The sequence below is a fragment of the Scyliorhinus canicula genome, unplaced genomic scaffold (genome assembly GCF_902713615.1).
Source record: "Scyliorhinus canicula unplaced genomic scaffold, sScyCan1.1, whole genome shotgun sequence".
Taxonomy (NCBI): domain Eukaryota; kingdom Metazoa; phylum Chordata; class Chondrichthyes; order Carcharhiniformes; family Scyliorhinidae; genus Scyliorhinus; species Scyliorhinus canicula.
The window spans coordinates 825945-834619 of NW_024055717.1; the positions used below are offsets into that span (position 1 = coordinate 825945).

At 44.0% G+C, this 8675-nt stretch overlaps 1 non-coding gene across 1 annotated transcript; it reads left to right on the plus strand.

Annotated features, from left to right (window-relative positions):
• Positions 1-2404: 2404 nt before the first annotated feature.
• Positions 2405-2487, plus strand: trnas-cga. The gene has a single exon. It is a non-coding gene; the product is annotated as a tRNA-Ser (tRNA).
• Positions 2488-8675: the final 6188 nt, after the last annotated feature.

Genomic DNA, 8675 nt, shown 5'->3' on the forward strand with positions numbered 1-8675 from the left:
CTATCTGCTACTCTACCAATATTAGTGCGATCTGCAAACTTGCTAATCAGACCAACTATTCCTTCCTCCAGATCATTTATGTATATCACAAGCAAGAGTGGTCCCAGCATAGATCCCTGTGGAACACCACTGGTCACAGTTCTCCATTTTGATAAACTCCCTTCCACTACCGCTCTGTCTCCTGTTGCCAAGCCAGTTCTTTATCCACCAAGATAGTACACCATGGACCCCATGAAACTTCACAGTCTCCATCAGCCTACCATGGGAAACCTTATCAAATGCCCGAATGAAGTCCATGTATTTGACATGTACAGCCCTTCCCGCATCAATCAACTCGTCACTTCCTCAAATAATTATATTAAGTTGGTAATACATGACCTTCCCTTCACAAAACCATGTTACCTGTCACTAATAAGCCCATTTTCTTCCGAATGGGAATAGACCCTATCCCTCAATATCTTCTCCAGCAGACGACCTACCACTGACGTCAGGCTCACCTGTCCATAGTTACCTGGATTATCCTTCCTGCCCTTCTTTAACAAGTCGGCAACATTAGCAATTCTCCAGTCTTCCTGTACGTCACGCGTGTTGAAGGATGCTGCAAAGATACCTGTTAGGGTCCCAGCTATTTTCTCTCTCATTTCTCTCAGTGGCCTGGGGTAGATCCCATCCAGACCAGGCTACTTTTCCACCTTAATACCTTTTAGTTTACCCAACACATCCTCCCTCCTTATGACGATTTGACCTAGAGTAATCAAATCTCTCTCCCTAACCTCAACATCCGTCATGTTCCCCTTTTCGGTGAATACCGATGCAAGAACTCATTAATAATCTCACCCAGTTTGCCTGACTGCACGCATATCTTTCCTCGTTTGTGCTTGAGTGGGACAAACCTTTCTCTAGTTACCCTCTTGCTCCTTATGTATGAATAAAAGGCTTTGAGATTTTCATGACCCCTATTTCCTGAAGATATTTCATTACCTATTTTAGCCCTCTTGATTCCTCGTTTCCGATTGTTAAAATCTGAATCGAGAAATTAAACTCTCATCCATAAAATCATAGCCCCTCACTTTGGTGAACACGGAAGAAAAGTATTCATTCAACGTCTCTGCTATCTCTTCTGACGCCATGCACACGTTCCCACTACTGTCCTTAAACGGCTCTACCCTCACCCTGGTCATTCCTTTATTTCTCACAACAGAGTTAAAAGCTTTGGGGTTTTCTTTTATCAAACCCCTCAAGGACTTCTCATGCCTCCTTCTAGCTATTCTAATCCTATATTTAACGTATTACTTGTTACCTTGTAACCCTCAAGCGACCAAACTGAACCTTGTTTTCTCAGTCCTCCGTTTGCTTCCTTTTTCCTCTTGACAAGACATTCAACCTGTGTTGTCAACCATGGTTCCCTCACACGGCCATTTCCTTCCTGCCTGGCAGGAACATACCTATCGAGGGCCCGCTGTATTTGTTCCTTGAACAAGCTCCACTTTTCATTTGTTCTTTTCCCTGGCAGTTTCTGTTCAGATCTTATGCTCCCCAATTCTTTGCCTAATCGCATCATAATTACCCCTTCACCAATTATACACCTTGCCCTTCGTATCGCACTATCCCTCTCCAGTGCAATAGTGAAAGACACCGCATTGCGGTCAATTTCTCCAAAGTGCTCTCCCAAAATGAAATCTAACACTTGGCCAGGTTCATTACCCAGTGCGATATCCAATTTAGCCCCACCTCTTGTCGGCATATCCACATATTGTGTCAGGAAACCCGACTGCACACATAGTACACAAATTGCCCTATCCGAACTGTTAGACCTGTAGAGGTTCCAATCAATATTTGGAAAGTTAAAGTCACCCATGCCAACTACCCTGAGACCTCCACACCTACTCAGAACCTGCTTTGTATTGTGTTCCTCCACAGCTGTGTTACTATTTGGGAGCCTACAGAAATACCCCAACAACGTGACCGCTACTTTACTGTTTCTAACTTCAAGGCATATTACCTCAGTTGGCAGATCACCTCGAACTGACTTTCTGCAGCCGTTAAAATATCCTTGATTATCATTAATAATCCTCTGCATCTTTTACCACCTTCCCTACACTTACTGCAACAGATATACCCTGGAACCTCCAAAAACCATTCCTGTTCCTATTCTAACCATGTCTCCGTGATGACGGGGAAACAGTGGCATAGTGGTATTGTCACTAGACTAGTAAACCAGAGACCCAGAGTAATGCTCTGGGGACCCAGGTTCAAATCCCGAATTCAATAAAAATCTAGAATTAAAAGTCTAGTGCGAACAATACAGCACAACCAAAGTTGGTATCAAAACATTCAAGGTAACATTAAAAAATGTAAATGTATTATGAAATACAGCATCTGCCATTTGGGTTTCATTTTAGTAGCTGCGATGGCCGAGTGGTTAAGGCGTTGGATTCGAAATCCAATGGGGGTTTCCCCGCGTAGGTTCGAACCCTGCTCGCAGCGGATGTCTTTTCTTTACTCAGAGAGTAGTAGGGGTGTGGAACGCCCTGCCTGCAATAGTAGTAGACTCGCCAACTTTAAGGGTATTTAAGTGGTCACTGGATAGACATATGGATGAAAATGGAATAGTGTAGGTCAGATAGGCTTCAGATGGTTTCACAGGTCGGCGCAACATCGAGGGCCGAAGGGCCCGTACTGCGCTGTAGTGTTCTATGTTCTATGTTCTATGACCACAACAGCATCGTCCCAAGTCCCAAGTTTGGGCAGCACGGTAGTGCAAATGGATAGCACTGTGGCTTTTCACCGTCAGGGTCCGAGGTTCGATTACCTGCTGGGTCACTGTCTGTGCGGAGTTTGCACGTTCTCCCCGTGTCTGTGTGGATTTCCTCCGGATTGATCCGGTTTCTATCCAAAATCCAAAGAAGTGCATGTTAGCTGGATTGGCCATGAATAATTGTCCTTAGTGTCAAAAAAGGTTAGGAGGAGTTATTGGGTTACGGGGATAGGATGGATGTGTCGGTGCAGACTCGATGGGCCGAATGGCCTCCTTCTGCACTGTATGTTCTATGTACCAATCCACGCTCTACGTTCACCTACCTTATTCCGGATGCTCCTTGCATTAAAGTAGACACACTTAAGCGCACCTACCTGTTGTCGTATTCAATATTTTCCCCGCTTAACTGTGATAGAGAAATGCAAACATGATTCATTAGGTAAGCAAAACTGAACTTTATTTCCGAATTAGAACTGACTGCTAGCAGTAATGGCTGATACTTGGAGTCGGAAAGCAGACAAGTACAAACTGCTGAGTCCGTCCCAAGTCTGCGATCTCACAGAAGAATAAGATGATTTTTAAACATCATAGGATCAAGATAACATGAATACAACTTGGTCAGGAATTTGATCGAAAGTAAAACATAAGTAATAATCGTTACAATGGCGTCACCTTCCTGACCTTTAGGGGACTGGAGTCTCATATCATTATCTTGTCTTTGTTTTAAGAACTGGACAAACTTGTTTAGATACAGGAAGATGCAATTGATCAGCGTGGTATGTATTGAGACTACTTCTAGGTTCATGATGAACAAGCCTTATCTAGACTCTCAGAGTCACCCAGTTCTCAGGACATGCTGTCTCTGTGTATTTTGAATCTGTGCCTTAGGTTATGTGAAAATCCGTTTAAATTCAATTGTACTAAGAAGACTTGACTAGTTTTCCCATCATGCAATTATTTGCTTCACACAATACCACTTCCCCTTTTGTCATATCATGACAACCAGCTAAATAGGTATATCCATGATTCGTTTGAAAATGCATTTACACAAAAAGGCAAGCAATCCTATCCCTAGTAGCATTAGTAGCAGTAGAATAAAGGCCTTAAAGATCCAGTCAAATAACCCATGACCCAACTACCCGAGCCAACCCGGCGGGTTATATTCGTGAAATTCACTGCCAATTTCTTGAATTTGAGCAGCCTGTTTCTTAATATGGTCGGCCAGGTTAGTGATATTTTCAGAGCCATCTGGAATATAAGTACAGCACTCTTGGCCTATGATAGCGCACGTTCCTTCCTGCGAGGCTAACAGATAATCCAAAGCCAGTCGATTTTGTAATGCCACAGTCCGGACAGCCACTAGCTCATCTGAGACCTCGGCCAGTGCCTGTCCAGTGTCCCTGGCTTCTGTTGCCGTTACGTTTGCCAGATTTTCCAATGCTGAGGCCATGTAGATCAGTTCGTTGGATGCCTTGCCCGTTCCGTTTTAGAAATTGTTCTTTTTGCTCGCGAGGGGGAGTGCTTAAGGGTGGGTAGGTGGAGCCTTTGGGGTCTGACATATCCCAAAAAGCAGGATCCTCTCCAATCAATGGGGAGACACGGATATGCTTTAGTGCCGCATATGAAATATGTTCCATTGCAGGCTGTAAAATCATCAGCTGATGTCATCCAGGGGATTGTATTGGTAGGTTGCATCTACTTTGCCTCATTAACTTTCCTTTCCATGATTTATTAAAACATATGGAACCTTGAACATTATACGAGTGGACAGTGAGGGAGGGTGGAGTTAAGGCATGATTATAGGTAGGTTGATATGAAGCTGAAAATTTAGTCATGTCATAGCCAACAGATCTGCATATTTTCATATTCCCCCTATCTCCCCTGGTTCCTGTTTGTTTTTGTCGTAAAATCCATTCAACTGTCTCTGCGGTATGAAAGGGGAGTTGTTGGAGAGGTATTCCTTCCCTTGAATGGGCAGGGATGTGGGTACAAACCCAACACTTGCTAATATTCAATTTTTCGGCGTAAAGATATGACATATGTAAATAGGTATTGGAAGGCAGGTCTCGTTTAGTTCGGTTTTTTACTACCGAGTGGCCATTAAGGCTAAGTAGTCCAGAAAGTCCAAAAATTATACTGAAGATCTTCATCCTGTGTTCTCGTCTGGGTTGGAGACTATCATCTTGCAATCGGATAGATGTATCCAACTTGAACGTCCTTCAAGTTTGACCGAAGTTGGCGTCGTCAGTAGTACGAGGAATGGTCCGCTCCAGCGTTGTCCTAGTTTCTTTCTGTCCAAGTTTTTTTACCAACACGTGGTCTCCGGGTTTGACCACTGGATATCGAGGGACGGCTGTCCCTGTCGTTACTGAGAGATGTGCCTGTTTTACCTGTGAGTGGAGAAACTTCAAAGAAAGTGTTAATTGCATCAAATAGTTCTGCATTTGTTCCCCCATCACATGGAGGTCTACTCCCTCTGGGGGGTTTTCATGGGCATCCCAGTGAGTCGTCATTGGCCGACCATAGACTATCTCTGCAGCTGACAGTCCGGTCCGCGAATGGGGAGTCACTCGCATGTGAAACAGTGCCAAGGGTTATACTTTTAGCCAATTTTATCCAGTTTATTCAGTTAATTTAGATAATTTTTCTTTTTAAGTCCCGTTGGCTCTTTCCAGTATTCCTGCTGCCTGCGAGTGATATGCGCAGTGCAGTTGCTGTTTAATTACAAGTGCTTTGCACAATTCAGTATTGATTCGAGCTACAAAATGTGGTCCATTGTCTGAGCTCACCATTTTGGGTACCCAAAAACGAGGAATGATTTCCGTTAACACCAACTTCACTACTGTATGTGCCATACAATTAGTGGTGGGGAAGGCTTCAATCAATTTACTAAACACATCGATTATTGCTAAACAATATTTATAACACTGTGCTTTTGGCAATTCAATAAAATCAAGCTGTATACAAGCAAAAGGACCATCTGGCAAGGGGGTGGTTCCCGGAGGGCATGTAATACCTTTACCCTTATTATATTTCATGCAAGTGACGCATCGATCCAGCCGCGTTTGCGCTGCTGTATTCAAATCTGGGTGCCACCAAGTTTTTAGGAGTAGCTATACCACTCCCTCCTTGCCAAGATGGGTACAAGAATGCAAATAATCAACAAATAACGGCAATAAAGAATTCGGAATACAAACTTGACCAACTGGAGTCAGCCAGATGACTCGTATCAAGGAGTGCAAACAGCCCATTGACTTCCATGGTGTTCGCTCAGAATCAGAGGCGTCCCTCTGTAAATTTTGAACTTCAGCTATCTCTGGCATGCCCTTCGTCCGTAATGCAGGTACCTGGTTTAGAGCCTGATTAGCCCCACTGGGGAACAATTAAAGAGGTTGATGAAGCTGCAGTTTTAGCAGCTGAATCAGCACGGGCATTTCCTAATTGAACAGGAGTGTCACCCTTCGTGTGCGCAACACATTTAATAACTGCCAATTGACGGAGAAGCTGAATAGCATCGAGGAGATTTTTAACCCAAAGAGCATTTTGAATGGGAATTCCCACAGAGTTGAGAAAACCTCGCTGTTGCCAGAGGCGGCCGAAATCATGGGTCACGCCAAAGGCATGCCTAGAATCCGTGTAAACATTAGTACTTTTATCTGTGGCTAAAATACATGCTTGAGTGAGGGCGAATAGCTCGGCGTTTTGTGCAGAGACAGGAGTCTGGAAGGCTGCTGCTTCCTGCCCGTCAGTGTCGGTTACCACGGCATATCCCGACTGTGGGACGCCAAATGGGGAAATGGAGGAACTGCCATCAACATAAAAAATTAGATCTGGATTATCAATAGGCCTGTCTGTTAGATCTGGGCGAGGTGTGGAAAGGAAGTGATTCCGAAGCAAACAATCGTGTGGTGGGTCTTCAAGGTTATCGGGGGGTTGTTCAAGGAACACAGCAGAATTTAAGGTTGAACAATAATGAAAAGAGAGGTAGGGGTTTTGCAATAGTGAAACCTCATAGCGGCCCAATCGCGCTTGAGTCAGATGCTGGGTTTGCTGAGACGTTAGGAGAGCCACGATAGAATGTGAAGTATGCACTTGTACTGGTTGGTGAATGGTTAGATTAGAGGCTGCCTGGACTAACAAATGGAAAGCAGTAAGAATTTGGGTGAAAAGGTATGTCATACATAGGTCGTGTGCTGGGGCGGTAGCCAGGGCGTTTTTCAGGGTAAGAAAAGATTGCTTTGCTGAACCAGGTAGTTGAATCTTAAGAGGAGCATTTTGAGAGGAGTACGGAGTTAATTCTTTAGTATATACAGTAACATTCGGAATCCATTGTCTGCAAAAGTTCACTAATCCTAAAAATGAACGCACCTGCTCGGGTGATATAGGAAATGGGGTCTGCAGTATAGGAGTAATGCGTTCCTGAGTAAGGGAGCGATCAGTAGCACTTATTAGGACATCCAAAAATTTGACCTGTCGTTGTCCTTTATGAACTTTAGCGGGCGGGATCACATATCCCCATGAATGGAGACGGATGAGCAGGTAAAAAGTGTCACGTTGGTTAGCGATGAAATCAGGGCTGGCAAGGAGTAAGTCATCAACATAGTGAATGATGGTGGAGCCACCAGGAGGTGCTAATGTCGCTAACTGGGAGTGCAATGCCTGTGAGAAAGGGTTGGAGAATGAATGAAGCCCTGTGGAAGTCGAGTCCAAGTGTATTGCGTCCCCTTAAATGTAAAGGCAAACAAATACTGTGATTCAGGGGCGAGGGGTATCGCAAAAAAGGTATGTTGCAAATCAATTGAGGGCAAGGGCATATCAGGTTTGATTTTAATAACAACAGGAGGGACATTAGTGAGACCAACTTCGTGTTTGGAGGCTGCCCATAAGTCTGCGGGTAGTTCAGGAGTCGTAGATTGGGTTGAATGATGATGGTGCAGTGTGCCAATGAGGACAAATGGGCGTTTAAAATATTCTAAAGTGCCTGTGGGTAGAGTTTGACTATCATTAAGGAAAGGAGCAGCTTGTTCTCGTCGTGCAGCTGCAAGAAATCCCAAGGACTTGGCACTGTAGCCTTCGTTGACAGAAAGGGACACGTGGGGTGACACAAGTCTCAACTGACGCCATAGGCTGCGAGGTAAATCGACAAGAAAGGCAGGCCCTTCTTTTGTCTTGGTAAATGCTCTCCAAATCGGGCGAGCATACTGTATGATCGTAGCAAAGAGTGACATGTGGATTGGGAATATCTAAGGGAGGTGAAAAGTGTGAGGGATCAAAATCAATAGACCACCACTGTGTAGTAGTGAATAGGGGAAAGTTTCGAAGCTGGGCCTGCGGGATAGGTGATATAGTAATGCGGTTATCAAGGCTTGGGTCACTATATTCTCTCATCTGGACTCTATCGAGTGTTTTAAACAGTGGTACTCAGGGTTAACGTTAGCTGCCAGCATAGAACACAGAGCAATCAGGCGCAGGCACAGAAGTTATTAAATCTTGCAGCTGGTGACCTCGTATTTGAGAGTTCTATAAACATTCCATTATCAACGTACTGTATTACCGCTCCGAATTTGCAATGTCTGTCTGCCTAATAAGGTCAGGTGCCGTTAGTTGTTGTACATCTTTACTGCGAGAGGGCTATGAGTAGCACTTATTTAAGTCAATTTTCAATGTTTGCTATTTACCCAGTTTTTTTGGAAAGAGACATTACTGGATGTTTGTTATTTCTTTTTATTTCAAATGAACTGAAACACCGCCGAGACTATCTGGACGGCCTGAAAGGATCTGAAGTTATTTTAGACAAGAAACAATTGTTAAGTTCCGAACCGTAATCTTGTAATGACTTTGCTCCCCTTCTTTTTCATTTTGGGAGATTTGTTATCCTCAGATATTCCTGAACAAAAACTGATGGAGTGTTTTAACA